This window comes from Thermobia domestica, chromosome 6 (genome assembly GCF_964235325.1).
Source record: "Thermobia domestica chromosome 6, izTheDome1.hap1.1, whole genome shotgun sequence".
Lineage (NCBI taxonomy): Eukaryota > Metazoa > Arthropoda > Insecta > Zygentoma > Lepismatidae > Thermobia > Thermobia domestica.
The window spans coordinates 146,191,274-146,208,700 of record NC_137459.1 but is presented as its reverse complement, the minus strand read 5'-3'; the positions used below and the strand labels follow the sequence as shown (position 1 = coordinate 146,208,700).

At 36.8% G+C, this 17,427-nt stretch overlaps 1 protein-coding gene across 8 annotated transcripts in view; it reads right to left on the bottom strand.

Annotated features, from left to right (window-relative positions):
* The window catches only part of Cln3 (CLN3 lysosomal/endosomal transmembrane protein, battenin), a 224,188-nt gene that overhangs the window by 74,492 nt on the left and 132,269 nt on the right, over nt 1-17,427 (bottom strand). For 2 of the 8 annotated variants that reach the window (XM_081762182.1, XM_081762185.1), the window contains exon 1: nt 5,284-5,627. The exons of 1 other annotated variant lie outside the window; for it this stretch is intronic. The gene's annotated coding sequence lies outside the window, so the exon portion shown is untranslated. Of the gene's footprint in view, nt 1-5,283; nt 5,635-17,427 lie in introns of those variants that run through there. 5 more of the 8 variants (XM_081762183.1, XM_081762186.1, XM_081762184.1 and 2 more) reach the window with 4 other exon arrangements.

Sequence of the window (17,427 nt, the reverse complement as noted above, 5' to 3'; positions counted from 1 at the left end):
TCCATATGTTTGAATTAATTTAATGAATAAGTATACTACATATTGGTAAACTACGATTGTGAGTTTTTTATCTTAAAGGTTAAAATAAATATTTAGTTTAATATTATGTTTAAACTAACGGGTTTTATTTGACAAAAGAAGGAAATAAAATAGTGTGAAAGTTGGAACATATTTTATGCAGATATGTATGAATCTGTGATTTGCTAATGTGCTTGTGAATCTTCGATCTTAGACTATTCTAGTGCACCTCTAAACATACATTTATTTCGCACTTGTTCAAATGGATTAATCGGTCCCAGACCTTGTTATCTGGAGCAACAGAAAGTCGAACTACGTACGCAGATAGAAACAATAATTGTGTCCCGATAAGATCATGCACTGTGTATGTTTTACGCTAGCCACTCCAATTCATTTATCACAATCTTTGCTTCTGTTCCCATCGTTTCTGGTAGCACGAGTTGTGAATATATGCATATACGTTTTTCCAATTGTGAGCAATACCTCCCCTGATTTCAACCCATTTTCTGCTCTTTAATTATGTCATGTGACAGGCAGGCTACTGGGAGTTGATGCGACTGCGCAAACGAAAATTTCAAGGTTGTATCGGTACCAACAAGTACTGTGCAAATTTACTTGTGTTTATTCCCCCGCACGACTCACCTCCTCTTTCCACTCCCCTTACGTTTCTCCATCCCGTAAGCAGGACAGTGCCAATAGATGCGGTGTACGTCATATTTACACACCGTTTCTTAGTTAGAGTGTGAGACCACCAGGAGGCAGCTAATTCGGCAGAGCATACACACGGTTTACACAGATTCTCACATTTTTCTATAATTATTGGGACCTTCTCGAAATTCGGCCAGGAGGCCCAGGGGGTCGCCACGAAGCCCCTGTAGGCTTAAAATTTGTTGGCACCGGAAAATGTCCCAACAATTTTTCCGGTCCCAACAGGTAAGGTGTTAAACCATATGCAGGTACCAACAAGGATAGGAATGCGGGAACACACACACACACACACACACACACACACACACACACACACACACACACACACACACACACACACACATATATATATATATATATATATATATATATATATATATATACGCACTATCCAGAAATAACTACAACAGTGAATCATTCCAGCACCATCAACATCCTACTACAGTATTATGTAAATAAACATTTAGAGAGAGGATTCGGGGTGGAGGCCTCTATCAAGCACATCTTCCTCGGACATCAAAAATTACAAAATGCAAACGAAAATAGTTCTTTTCTTTCCTATGTTGCCACACGAGGGGATACTTATATTCATGAAATATTAACTTCTCAGCAGGAAATGCACTCTTACTGCCTTAGAAAGTGTTTCTTAAGGAGAGAGTCGTATTCATGGATTCAGACAGACTTCAGGAGGACAGAGCATAACTACATCGTGTGCCCGTATGACACAAATATTGCAGTGCATAAAATACGATTCAACTTCTTTTTTAAAAAAATCAACTTATGCTAGGTGGCCACTAAAAAGAACGAATGCTATCTAATCGAGTCAGGGCAGGAGCGTAGCAGGAAGACCCGAGTGGTAGAAAAAGGATGCATCCGCAGGGAGCAGGCGTGTCAGCGATAGTGCGGGTACACATAAACGAGGATAGGGGAAACAAACATGCCTTGCGTGTGGCACAGCTTTACGAAACTTCTGTGATCACTTTGTACAGTGAAATCACAAAGCGCTTCATGGAGTATTATGTGCTAAAGAGCACATTTTCTATTCGTATTGCTATCTTATTATGCATGTAACAAGTAAGATCTTGATTTGTAACAATGCTATTATGAAGTCAAATAACATTCTTCTCTGGATTTTACAAATTTATATCTCTATAAAATGGGATAACACCCAAATTTTGCCTCATTTCACCACATTTGGTTTAGATGCAACTCTCCTCTTATTAGTTTCTCTTCATATTTCTCTATTTAACTCCATTACTGCATCATACACGTTTCAGGTTAGTTAATAAAACAGTGAGTTTGAAACACTATTATGCTCTATTCCCTGTTTATCTAACATCGCATCAATGCGCGAACTCATAGAGTACAGAAATGAACTTCGTTTTCCTCCCTAATTAATCACCCTACACTAATTACCTTCATTACCTTTTTAGTTACTCTCATGCTGTCATTTCGTCTGATTCTGTTCACTTCTTCGTAACTTTTGTATTTCGAAGTCACCATCTGCGGGTTCTTTCTCATAAAATCTATTAACCTACAAGGAACTGATGTAGCTAGGTATCACATCTCTAAATGGAGTAGTACGGTAGAAACAACAGAAATAATGAGCCATTTATTACGTATTCTTCCGTAAGAGATGAACAATATAAACTCTCTAACATATTATATGCATTTCTCGAAGGCATTTCAAGTCATAGTGACATTATATAGCTCTTGTCCCAGCGTCTTCAGCCCCCCAACCTTCTGTGAAGCTCACCTATCTTCACTCTATCAGACTCTCACCCTCATGGTGGGTTACCAAACAAATCCCCTTGTGTAAGCACATCTAGTGAAATGAAAATTTACGAATGGAATAAAGTTTATATGGCTACAGTTTTATTTCAAAATATAAGATAGGTCGTCCGTCATAAAAGTGGTAATTTTACGGTTAAAATGAATGCGTATTAAAGAGGACTGTATTTGATATTAAATTCCACCGGCGGACTACTTCTGCACAGCGTAGAAAATCTATATTTTACGTTTACAAGTGTACAGTCACTAGTTTTAAACCATTACAAATGCTATAGGAACAGCGAAAACCACATTAAGGTGCTTGTAAACGTAACATGTAAGCACTAATCTAACCTTACCTATTCTATTTTACTCTACCCTAGCGTTCATCGGAGAAATAAACAGATAAGACGAAGTGTAAACATGAGAGAAACAAAAACAGTAATAAAAATCATCAGTATATGGTGATTAATTAGGGAGAAAAACGAAGTTAAATTGTGCTCTCTATCAGTTAGCGTATTGATGAAATATCAGGTAAACAGGCAATAGAACATAATATGGCAATGTTTCAAATCCACAATCCTATTAAACAACTTTAGAACGCGTATGCTGTAATAATGGCGCGAAACCAGAAATATAGAGCATAAACTAATGAAACGGGAGTTGTATCTAAACCAAATGTGGTGAAAAGGGGCAGTGTACAAAGTGATCATACAAGTGTCGCTAAGCTTTGCCACACGCAAAGCAAATATTTTTCCATTATCCTCGCCTATGCGTATACGACCGCACTGACGCGCCTGCTCCCTACGGACACATTCTCTAGGTACCGCTCGGGCCACCCTGTTGCGCTTCTGCCCTGGTTCGGTTAGACAGCACTCATGCCTTTTAGTAGCCACCTGGCAAAGGTTTGTGTTTTTAAGTTGATTTGTGTTTTATACAGTGCAGTTTTTATGGTATATTTGCACACTTTGTAGTTATACTCAGTATTCCTTAAGTCAATCTGCACCTATTATTGCAACATCTCCCTTACGAAACACTTTTTAAGGCATTAACGGTGCATTTCCTGATAAGAGAAGTTAATGTTTCATGAATATAAGTACCCCCTTGTGTGGCAATCTTGTATAGCCAAGAAGTAGTTTAGTATGTATTTTGAAATTATTGATTTCTTAGGGACATGTTTCTGATAAGAGGCCCGCTCCCAATCCCCACTCTAAGATAATTTACATAACACTGTAGTAGGATATTGTTATAGAGCTGGTTGGAAACGTGGGGAGGTAAGGATTCATTATTTCTTAACAGTACGTAATTTGAAACACTTAACTTTTGAAAGGTACTAATTATGCGCAGTAATAGAATACAGATGAATATGTATCTAGTAAAGAGGAAAGAAAGTATTAAAATAAATACTTGTAATTATCAGTTGAAAGTGAACGACGGAAGTGAAAGAGAAGAAATTCTAGACGGGATATAACAAATTAATAGTAATAACGTTAAAAAAGGTTAATGTGTGTCCAATCCGGGACTGCCATTTGCAGAAGTTTAGCTCGTATTTTTTTATTTTTCTTTTTTTATTTATTTATTTATTTTTTTTTTATAAATAATAGTTTTCATGGTACATCAGTTTACAGATATATTGCAAATCTGTACGCAGTTACTTGAGCAACAGCCAGCAATTTGACGGTCTATTGTAAGTCTGTATGAGAGTTATGTTTATGTGCTGCTATTGTTAATCTGTATATTGAAGCTAACAAATGATAAAATTCTGAATGCGTTGGTAGAATACAACTCCTAAAGGCTTAGGAAATATTTTTCCTGAAAGGCATTGATTCCGTTAACTCACGCAAGCTTTTTCAACATGACAATAACGACTTACGAACCGGTTATGTTACGTTAAATTTCTTGTACTTACATTAGTTATTACTATGGTGCAGCGAGACTTACTGAAACTTATCCATGCACACCCTCCCCCTCCAAAAGAAAGTTTATATTCACAAGCGTGGCACATATGTTTTTTTTGAGCCCGTGATGGTAAAAGTATCATATAGGCAAATAGCTCCATTTGTGGTTCCACAAAAAATATGACTTTAATACTATACATCCATCCAAAATAGGGGTTCACTCGAGTAGACGGTTCTACCAAATAGAAAGTTTATAGGTATAATACGTTGTGAAACATTCTTCATGAAGGAATGAGAACGTGAATATAAATAATTAGTGTTAGTGCAAAGCAGAATGAAATCGATTTTGAGTGATAGTGAAAGTATTTTATCTGTAAGTGTTTGCTCTTTTACTATCCTCGTTTATGTGTATACTCCTGTTGCTGACGCGCCTGCTCTCTACAGATGCACCTCCTCGCTATCGCTCGGGCCCTCCTGCTGCGTTCCATCCTGACACGGTTAGATAGAATTCGTGATTTTAGTGGCCACCTAGCAAAAGTTAGTTCATGTTTAAAACACCCTAGTTTCTATGCTATACGTCCACATTATATTAACACTGAGCATTCTTGAAGTCAATCTACAAGTTGTAACGGAGCTTATCATTTAGTGTATGCTCTGCTAAAAGAAGTACTAAGCTCTAACCTAACCTGAAAATATAAGAAATATGTTAAAATTTGATAGAACTGTGCTCAAGTAATGCCCAAATGAGTTTGAATCTCGTACAACATACACAAAAATACATCTAGATATTGAGTTTGATTCCCACCATTCACATTAATATTTATTTGAAATGCAAGCACTGTGAAATTATCTGAATTTATATATTTAACATCTTCCGTCAACTACTTACTGACATCTCCATAAAAGAATAATAATATTTCATCCGAATCCGAAATGAATGTTTATACATAATCAGTTTCGCATATCGATAATTTGACACGTCTAGACTTACCAGAACATAAGTCTACACAATAAAATACGACAATTTGTTAACAATTTGTAACATATTCATTTTATTTCCTACAGAAAATATAATTTTGAATGAGTAGTGTATTTACGAAACAGCTGCTTTTTTTGTTCATTCTGCTACCGTTCACAGACTATCTCAAGATATTATGCAAGTAAACACGTCAACACGTAATCTTTATTTTAATACTATTAAATACAGCGCGGAAGCAATGTTACAATCTATAGAGTGTCTCACTCTTAGATTGCAGTACAGAGCAAATGGAGCGCGCTGTTGCCACATTTCTTCCGCCGTATGTTTTCTTCTGAAGAAAGAACAAGAAAGACAGGAAGAGTGACTGGGTCTGTAAATAAAGCCTTTCATATATTTTCTTCGCTTTTGCCATTCCATTCACTTAAATTCACCTGAAACGATGAATTGGAAGGTATAAAATAACAGCCTAATAATTGGGTGTTAGAGGTTTCATTTTATGATGATTTAGAAATCGTTGCAATAAAATTTTGATGGAAGCAATACGAAGTCGAGAGAACATATGAAACGAATACAAAACATATGATTGAAATCAGTGGCGCAGGGAAGGGGGGGCCCGGAGGGGCCGGCCCCCCCCCAAAGAGGTCCGACAATGTACTTTGATACTTTGATGTTTGTAATTTTTTATATATTTTTATGTTTATATATTTTTTGTTTGTAATTTTTCTATATGTACCTATAACAGCACTTGGCCCCCCCCCAAACACACATCCTGGCTACGCTACTGATTGAAATAAATGGCAGGCTAAACAGTTCCACACAGAAATTTCCTGTACCGATTGTGCGGCAAACTAAGGAATAGCAATGGGTAAGATACTGCTACTGAAGTTGGATAAGAGTGAAAACTGGAGGAGGGTGATAGTGATAAGTGACGAGAAAATATGACGTACGAGAACGCTCATTCGTCCGCAATATCCGCAAATCCAATTCCGTTTGTCAAACAAGTTACATCGTAAAGTATATTGTGAAGGCGGCTGCTCCTCACTTCCGATGTATTAGATCCGATTTTTCCCGCGGAACAACAATACCGGTATGGTATTTTAACAAATACCAGGAGGTCAAAATGAAACATCGCACTATAATAGAAATTATAAATACATTTGTGAATATTAACGAAAGATTTGTAAATTTAAAATAAAGAAGAAGAAACGAACGAACGCTAAATACCTTTTAATCACTTTCGCTGGTTCCGCATAAAGGTGAAATCCCTTCTATGTGGCTGAAAACCCAAAGAATATGGACATGTAAACGTGAAATAAAAACAAGGATGGGAATAGCGAAAGAATCCTTTTAGGAGGAAGGAGTATATTTTGTGGAACTCGGAACAAAGAGTTAAGAAAAAGACTCATAAAATATTTCGTTAGGAGTATTTTACTGTAAGGGGAAAAAACATGCTCATTACGCAAAAAATGATTAAAAATGACTGGAAGCTTTCGAAATGTGAGTGTGGAGGAGAATGGAGAGAATTAGCTGGGTCAAACTGAAAACGAATAAGAGAGTATTAGAAATGGTGGGGGTCAAAAGAACAATTTTAGATATAATTAAGAAAAGGAAGAGAAACTGTTTGGGACATTGGCTAAGAAGGAACTGTATCATGAGGATCGTGCTAGAGGGTAAGGTGATAGGTAAAAGAGGGAGGGGACAAAGGCAACTACAATTACTGGACGATATCAAAATAGAAAAATCATACGTGAAGACGAAGAGGTTAACCGAAGACTGTGGATCATGGAAGCTTCTGCGTTTCAGCAAGTGGCCTGCTAATAACATATGGTGATGATGATAATGACAAATGCAATGGTGAATAGGAACTGAACGTCCCTGGTTTCTATACTCACTTCTGACACCTCAGACACACAATGTTAGTCCGGAAACAGAAGAAGAATGAAAAGAAATCCTATTATAATTTTTCTAAAGAAACATATAAGTTGTGACTTTTAAATTACGTATAGTAACAGCCAAGAAGATACAGGTCGTTCGGCGAGAAAACAAAAACAAACAAAATTATCAAACCCTCCGAAGATATATTTTGTTTCTTTCATGCTTCCTAAAGAAACATGGGGGAAAGAACAAAGAGCCCTTTCATTCTGCCTTGTGAGCTCATGAAATTATTTGTTATGAACGATATTGTCATTTTCATATGCGTATTCAAAGTAAACAAGAGAAGTGATATTACAAACGAAAACTACTTATGTTGTCAAAATTGTCAGCATCCGAAGCAACATCAAGGACCACGTGCAAACTGTAAATGAATCAATTACAAACACATAACTTTTTATCACCTGGATTGAGGAGTTTTATTATTAATAGATGTTAGCCATATATATATATATATATATATATATATATATATATATATATATATATATATATATATATATATATATAGGCGCGGATCCAAGGGGAGCTATAGGGGCTATAGCCCCCCTCGACGCTCAGGTATACACTGGATAAAATAGGTTTCAATCCTGCTTTACACTGGATAAAGCGGCAAACAATGGTTTAGCCCCTCCCTTGATCATATTCTGGATCCACCAATAAATATATACAGGGTGACCGCGTAACTATATTACAAAATGTAAGGGATGATTCCTGACACGGAAACAAGAAAAAAAGTTCAAATAAACTTTTGTCCAACGTACATAAATTCGGAGCTACAAGGTGCTGAAAGCGTGGGAAAATGACATTCAAAGCTCTATAGCTCGACTATGGTGAATGATAGAGCTAATGCGGCATGGTCACGTCAATGACACCGAAGCTGCTGTATTCAAAAATGCTTAGGTCGAGATCGTACAATTCGTGCACAACAGTGTTGGGAAGTAACGTAACGCAAGTAACGCGTTACTTTCTAAGTAACGTTTCCTAATAACGCGTTATATTTTTCCAAAGTAACTGTAACGGTAACGCGTTACAAATTTTTAAGTAACGTACCTAGTTTGCGTTACTTTTTTCGCGTTACACTTCGGATGAGTAACTACAATATATGTATTTTTTTTTCGGAAACAAATGTTTCTTTCCTGTAAGTGAATTTCTCAGAATGAAACAATCGAGCAGAACTACGTATGTCAGTGATCGACAGTCACAGTCACACAGAGAAACAGATAAGTTCGTAGTGCCATTTGCTGTTTTTTTGAAGATGAGGACAGCCCTAGGGAAATCACGTGTACTGATTGCAAGCATCTGGAAGATTTGGTCGTAGATTTTGACAGCTCCAAAGCAATACATTCAGTGAGTGAAGTAGGAGTGAAATGATACCGGTAGTCTATTTTACTTTGATTGGTGCTGTTTTTCTAAAGATGAAGAACGAAAATATTTTACCGTTCCAACATTTGAAAGAATACTTTTTTTCTTTAGTGCTGAGGATGATGGTGGACAGAATTTAAAAGTAAAGTGTCTGAAGTGCCCCGGCGGAAAATATTTATCAACAGCTAGGGTGTCATAATTAACGATTTACAGTAAGGGGTTAATACGAATAAACTGTGTTTTAATGAGCAGGCCTACTTTATTCCTAGAAAATAGTTTGTTGATGCATGTAATATTGGAGTTCTTTCAGATCAGTTTGCTTATCCTAGAGTCCCGTTGATTATAGAGTAGTGTAATGTTTCTCTTTATTCTTTATTTTTAATTTTACATAACAACATTGTTATTATTATATAATTAGTTTAGCAGAATAATAATAAGCAACCATTTTTTCTAACGCATAGGGATGAACACAAGTCAAGCTAAAACTCGACTCGACTCGAATTCAAGTCGAGTTTCGAGTCAAGTAAAGGGTAATATAATCGAGTCGAGTTCCGAGCCGATTCAGTTTTTTGCGTCGAGTTTCGAGTCCAGTCGAGTTTGATAAATGGCTCGTTCGTTTTAAGTCGTCTTGAAATCATGGCCTGATTACACTGGAAAACGAAAGCCATGGAATACTTTTAGTGTTGCTCACGAGAGGGGACACTGATCGCATCTCTTCTCGTCTCGATAACGAGACCACAAGAGATTTTTTATAACAAGCTCAGCTCGGCTCGGCTCAACTGAGAAGATGGCTCGAGCCGGCTCACTTGGGGTGAACCATCGGCTCGATCTGGCTTGGTAGGGATGAGCCATTTGCTCGGTTCGGCTCAACTGAGCCGAGGGCTCTAGCCGAGTCGGCTGGGTGAGCTGTTGGCTCGGCTCACTTCTCGGTTCGGGTCGATAGTGAATGAGATGTGAGCCGAGCTGCTCGAGTCGTTGGCAATTCTAAACCCGGGCCGAGCAGTTTTGAAGATATTTGGCCAGTACCCTATAACTTTTAACAGTGTTTGGCTCGAGCCCGAATACTCAACCTAGACCCTCAACCCAAATTCAGAAGCTCGTGAACAATGTCCTTGACTACTAGACTTCACGACTACCGAGGTTGGCAATCAACAAGTTTTTTAGTATTCAAATACAAACCGCCTATCTTTCTTTTTATATACAGTGTTATAATAATAATAATAATAATAATAATAATAATAATAATAATAATAATAATAATTATTATTATTATTATTATTATTATTATTATTATTATTATTATTATTATTATTATTATTATTATTATTATTATTATTATTGCGGCAGTAATAGCAGTACGGAAAATTGAACTCATATTTTTTTCACATTTTTAAAGTTTCGGACCTAAAAGTAACGCGTTAGTAACTCGCGTTACTTTCGAAGTAAAGTAACAATTACTTTTGGGGGGCGAGTAACGCGTTACTAACGCGTTACATTTTAAGAGAAAGTAAAGTAACTTGTAACGCGTTACATTTTTACAAGTAACTTACCCAACACTGGTGCACAAGGGATTCCCCAATGCGCGTCGGGATTCCCGGATAATCTGTGAAGAAAGATGGGTCGAAAAAGGATACGGATGAATAGCTTCTGCTAGCAATAATGCGTCTGTACTAAGTCGATATCTCGCACAAGCACAAAGTGGCGAACAGTTTTAAACGTGCCATGTGTGGTTGCATAACGCGCACTAAATAACAGTGGGAAACATGAAAGGAAAATACGAATAATTTGGTACAAATGGTAAATACATGATATTACGTTGTTCTATCATTGAACAGACGCTTTTAATAAAAGGTAATAGTCATGAAACGTACTAAAATGTTGTAAAAGGATCACCCTATTAAAGTCTTTCTTCCATGTATTGTTGTCATTGAAAACAAATAAACAAAACTGAGCGAAACAACCATAATGCAAAAGAAGTTGTGTCCTAAAAACAAAAGTCACAAGAATGGGAATAAGGACTTCAATCAACATTTTACAGCAGGATTAAATGCAGCCAAGAACATCATCAATTACCTGTAAACGAGACAAATTTCCCAATTATCCTACAATAGGTGATGGACATGGCGTCCCTCCACTTCAACACAGGCGTTGTTGCAGTAAGTTCTGACGCATCCGCTGTAACAACCCAGGATCTGTTCTTATAGTATCACAGGCAGTGAGTATTCGTGCTAATAGTCTTCTGCGTTGTCTATAGGCGTTTTATAGACAAGTGTTTTGTCATGACCCCACAAGAAAAAAATCAAGTGGAGGCAAGTCTGGGGAACGTGCAGGCTAGTTAGAAGGACCGCATCTTCCAATCCATCTGTCACGAAACGTTTGATTCAAATACTCTCGAGCACTAGCTGAGAAGTGGGCTGGGGCGCCATCATGTTGAAACCACATCCGTTGACGAACACCGAGAGGGACATCCTCTAATAACTCTGGAAGTATGTCTCGCAGGAATCTCGTATACACTGGTGCAATTAATCGTGGTGGTAGTGAATATGGACCTATTATCTGATCACTGATAATACCCGCCCACATATTTATGGCAGACGGTCTTGGTGGCCCCTTTCCACAATTGCATAGGGATTTTCGTCTGCCCATACATGACTATTGTGACTATTAAATATCCCGTCTTTCGTAAAACAAGCTTCGTCGGTGAAAAGCACGTAGCAAGCAAACTGCGGATCAATTACAGAGCGTTGGAGAAACCCCTCACAAAACCGAACGCGAGGTTGGAAGTCAGTTGGACGTAAGGCCTGAACCCTCTGCGGATGATAGGGGTGTAACTGTTGCTCGTGTACTACTTTCCAAACAGTATCTTGTGCTACTCCCTTTTCACCTGCTACTTTCCGGGTAGTTATTGTTGGGTCTTGGGCGAAACGATCAAGCACTTGTTCTTCAAAGTCCGGAGTCCTTGTGGTTCTTGGTCTTCCTTGGTCATAGTATTGAGGTTGTAAATTCCCCGTGTCTCATAAGCGTTGAAAAAGTCTGGCAAACAGTATGGGTTGGATGTCTTCTTTGTGGATACTTCAGTCGATATAACCTATCAGCTTCTCGGCTGTTGTCATTTGCTTAACCGTATACACATATCATGTCCGCAAGTTCTGCTATCGAATACTCCATTTGATCTCACATTCGAACAAGCAAAGCACAAACTGCACTAAGGAACTCGTACGCTACGAACAAACCACATGAAGAATGACCTTCCACCTTACACAACGCCTTCTAGTAGGGTTGTCTTATACTTTCCTTGCCTTCGATTGTTTTCTACGACAGAAGGAAGAACAAATGCTTGTGATCGAACCTGCAAACTGTGGCGTACTTCACGTGACAACACCGTCTGTGAAAACAAAATATCTTCTAAACGATAACAATATGACGACATGTTAAGCATTCTAGACAAAATCTCGGAATCAGTCCTGCAAAACAGCGGAAGCAGCGACTAAAACAAACGTCCTGATAAATTGTTTTTCCTTGTTCTTTTTCAATGTTCGGGTAACGCACTTTACGGCTAATGATAAGAAACGGATATTTTACTGTTGTTCTCTGGCAGTGGTCAAATTAACATGGGATGGCGGAAAAATCCCCCTCTCGTAAAAAGTATCCTCGGCCCGTATCATCAAATAAAATAAGATTTCTGCCTGGAAGAAAGCACCCATATCCACCTTTTTTCCCCTTAGTTTTACTTGCTTTCTATGACTAAACTACATGGAAGAAAGACTTTAATAGTGTGATCCTTTTAGTAGTCAGATCCTCTTAGGAGGTCAGTTTTTGGTGTGGGTATATCCAACATACTATCTGCTTGTAGTTCAGTTACAATGTAAACTTGTGTAAGGATAGAGTCAATATGGGACCGCCACAGAGCGTCATAAGGGCGTGTATGCTGTACGGGTTCAAACTGGGGTCAAACGCCACTCCTAACAGCACAATCCAAACAATCCTATAAAAGCCTAACAGCACAAAAATAAACATGCACACGAAACGGGAAGAGACACAAACACAGAATAAGGGACACCAATATCCTAGCATACTTGTGGGCCTACCATGCAAAGTAAAGAGATGGGACCATACTTGTAAATTCAATTGTTATAATAATAATAATAATAATAATAATAATAATAATAATAATAATTATTATTATTATTATTATTATTATTATTATTATTATTATTACTAAAAACTCGTTTCCTTTTTAAAATCTCTGACTACCTGAGAACATCTCTGCCTTATGAGTGTAGCGGGATTCGAACCTTGTATGTCCCTGGTCGGGATAAGCCATTTTATGAGTGTATGTGGTTCGTGTCCTGCCCTTCCCTAGGAGGGCTTGGGCATTTACAACAGTTCGGGATTCGATCCTTTATCTTTTGGGCGTCTCCTTTAGACTTTAATAACAGTTTGGATCTTTCGCTAAAGCCGACCATATAGCCACTGGACAACACGGTTCAGAGTTCGGGTCAGAATATTCTGGGAAATCGACATAAAAGCTGATTCTAATTGTATTCTCAATGCTGATGCAATTTAATAATGTGAAAATTATATTGTATAGGCATTAGTTATTTATGCTGGAAAGAAAAGTAAATTAGGTTATCTCTTAAACTAGAAAATATACATTTATACCATGATAATTATTTTGATAAAGGATATGCAAATTTCACTTTTCACTTTAATACACAACACTGAAACTACACAAACATGTGTTACATTTCATTTTGACACTCTAATTCAAATAATTGAATGTGATAATATTTAACACTTGGCCCAATTATTCTTATTACAATCGTGGAAGGCGCGGTAGTCGCGGGTCACCGGTTGAACTTCACTACATCGTTACTTTCCGCAATTTTGCACTGTCACTTTTCACTCACTTTGATGCTGAAGGAAAATTATTTTTGGTGGTTCCAGGGGGATGTACTTAAGGTTGGGGGTGAATTTCCTTGCTATCATTCTATCTTCTTTCGGGTGGTCTTGAAATTTCTCCATTGTCCCTTTGTAAATATACACAATTTTTACATACTACGAGGTTACAAGCTGCTATCGCACCAGAAACAATCGTCAGACTGACTTAATTTTTCTCCCCGTCTCCTCGCGTTTCTACACAGCGGACAGGTTCACAATTCAGCCTGGTGATGTCAAAGCTAAAAATAACTTTGACAGCCCATAAGCAGGAATTTTTGGAGACGAAGTTTGCTCTCTGTGCTAAATTTTAGCACCTTATTTGGAGAGACGAGAGGATCACCAAGATTTCTGTCGAAGACGCGACGGACCACACACATATATGCATATTCGTCTGTTTGCTGAGATAAAAATTCTTAAGAGTGCATTTATACGAGGTTTACTTAAAAATTAAAATTTTCTTCATTAATATTCGATGAGCTAGACCATATGGTTACATAGGGGCTCGTCAAGACGTTTGTTTTGAGGGGACTGAAAAACAAGCAGAACCCTGCAACACTCATGATTTCGCTATTGTCACCAAATTTCTTCCACTGGTCTTCAAAGGGTTAACATCGATTAAGTCTTCTTGTGATGATACGGCGAAAAATTTTTAAAGTTCATTGGGAAATACGATAACGACCACGTGGGCCATAGAAAACGAATTTCGGATTACGGTTCGACTATAATTTTAATAAAGTTTATTAATGTCATTATTTTATTAATATTTGTTGTTTTAAAATACTTAAGTGCCAAAATTTCAAACACATCAAAATATAAACAAAATTATTATTATTTTCTTTCAAAATAGTATATTTGAGGATTTGAGTAACTAATTACTGGCATTGTTTACCATTAAACACAAAGATGTTATGCTTGTAAGTATACTGAATAGTTATTGTAACATTAAATATTTACTAGTGTAGTGCCTTGTACTCTTAAGTTTTACATGAATTAATTGTATTACTATCATAAGAAAGCATTTATATTCAATATTTACTTTCATTAAAAACAACTTTGAACATATTGGAAAACTAACACAATAAATGTATACTCGTTACATTAGTTTCTTATTAGTAGTAGTATTAGTTTAACCATTATTACTACTATGAAACTATGATATCACATACAAATTAAATTCAAGTAAGAATACACTTAAATATTTTCAAAATATGAAATGCAACATCAAAAATTTTACTTAAATCTACAACAACACTAATTAATCATGATACTCTACATTTATTACATTCCGGATAGAAATTGACCAAGAATGGACCAAGCAGTGGATGATTTGTCAGACCATTACACTTTTTTAAGTGTCTGCCCTGCTTAATTTAGAAGACACAACCCACTTTAAAATGATTTATTTTCCATCCCCGAGATGAAGGTTATAGATAGAGTAAAAAGGTTAAATTTAAAAGAATCAAAAAGGGAATAATACAAAAATTGCCTACTCCGGGCTTTACATAATTATAATGTTACCCAAAAGTGGGAGGGACCTCATCCCATACCTTGGCAAGCCATTTGGCATATTTTTCCTTCTTCAATAAAAAGGCTCGGTCGTCCGGTGGTCACATAGTGGGTCACGGACGCCTACTAACCCCGATACGTACTATGCAAGTACTACAAATCGTAACAGGTTAATTATATTGTTACACAAGCTTTTTTTAAATTACCAAAGTCATTGCAAATGTGAATTTCATAAAATACAAGCAGTCCAGCTCAACGAAGTTTTTGTTTACCCTACACCTACTCGAGCCTTTTTCAACACAAAAACAATTTCGAAAGGTTTCATTTGCCAACAAACGACTAATATGAATGTATAAACTACTAAATGGTTTCCACCAATTCTGATTGCATTAGGAAGCAGTAGCTTAGAACACAGAGTTGGTTTCCCAATATTTATGATCGCTGCATTGCACAAGAAATTGACTAACTTATTACTGCTTGACTTGCAATTACTTTTCTTTCTTGATGTTTCTCTATACATACCAATTTCACTGTATTCAGATTGAACACTAAATTGCCTTTTTCGTTTCACTAGGTTTTTCCGTTTACCTGTGTGCTTGAACTTTGTTACTACATCACGATCAGCTGATGGCACATCACTGATAGTAATTGGTGATTGATCTTGCTATTACATTCATTTTCAAATCACTTAGACGTAAGAGGTTTATTCACCCAATTACAACATTCTTCCTGAAAAGATTGGTGATTTTTGTTAACTGCAGGTGATGCGTGGTCAACACCTGACCCCTTTACTAAATCATTAATTGCTAAGTTGCTAGTATGATTCGATTTGAAATTTTGGTCACCTCTTTCAAAAATACATGCAGATTATTGATTATCATGGTGCGGCAAAACGACTTTACGTTTACGACTACTTGTCTGAGCATTGGTGTCACTATGACATTTATTTTTCAAAGAAAATTTACAAACAAACTTTCAAAATTTGCAAAAACAATACAACATACGTTTGACTCTTTTTAATCTCCGTCTGACTATGTATTTTCTCTTTATGTTGCCGGTTCTTTTTCCTAGAACGAACTTGCAAATTATATTTCCTTCCAATGTGTCGAACAACATTTCGTAACCTACTAAAATTTTCTTGACAGGTTTTTACTTTCTTTTCCCACGTTACTGAGTTGTTGATACTATCGTAAGGCCTACAAGGCATAAAGTCATTTTTACTATCTTCTAAATACACAATTTGTGTGCAAATGACTATGCAGAAAGGAACATATCCCATTTGTTTTACCTATATTTCTTTAACTTTAAACTCACAGCTTAAAAAATTATCCTGCTCATGACGTACCTCAACAACCGTAACAGACACAAAAATAAACAAATTTCGTGAAAGGGAACGCATTCTAATTTACTGGTTAGCAAGGAGCCGAAGAATCAATTTTGCTTTTAACAAACGTAATACCTACAAGGATGCGTAAACGGCCTACTCTTGCCTTCTTTTTCAAAGCAATTTATTACTACTCTCGTAAACCTTTTCGTAGTGAGGCACACATTGCACCCAAGAATGTCATTGTTCCTTCACAAAACAAACAATCAGCTGACCGCTGATTCACACGTACAGCTGCGCTAGGCGTGACCAACTCAATGGTTGAGGGTAGCGATCGAGAAACATTTTTTCAACAGTTGGGTTGCGTTCGTTACTTTTTTATTTTTCTGTTTTACTTCTTTCTACAACACTATTTAAAGAAGACAAAACAAATTCCTTGCATTTGTTTAACTCAACATTAACGTGACTGAAAACAGTAATTATTTCTTTTCCAACATTTAATTCAATAACCAGATATTTCTTCAACCTGTTCAAATTTATTATCAAGAAATTTAATTCTGGCCTGATTTAAAACAACAGCTAGTGGCTGAGAACTAACACATGGTAAAATAATACAACTCTCAACACACTCATGTTCCAATGTTTGTGCGTATATTTTTTGGGCTACGGGGGCAATGTCCCACAAAATACCTTCAAACTCAGGCCTAAGCCATTCTAAGTTAGTTTTAGCATATTTTATTTCTAATGGTACTGTCTTGCTTTTACAACTCTCATAATTTTGAATACTTTCTAACTTACTAACTTTTGGAGAAGCATGCGCAAGTGTTATAATTTCCGGAGAATCAGCAAACCTAACCCTTTTTGGTGGTACGGTTTTACAATTTGCCTTCCGGTCATCACTGGAACCCTTATTATCACTAACATTGTGATACTTTAAATGCCTCTTGCATATCATTTCAGCTAATCTTTTTTTTTTCTTTTTTGCA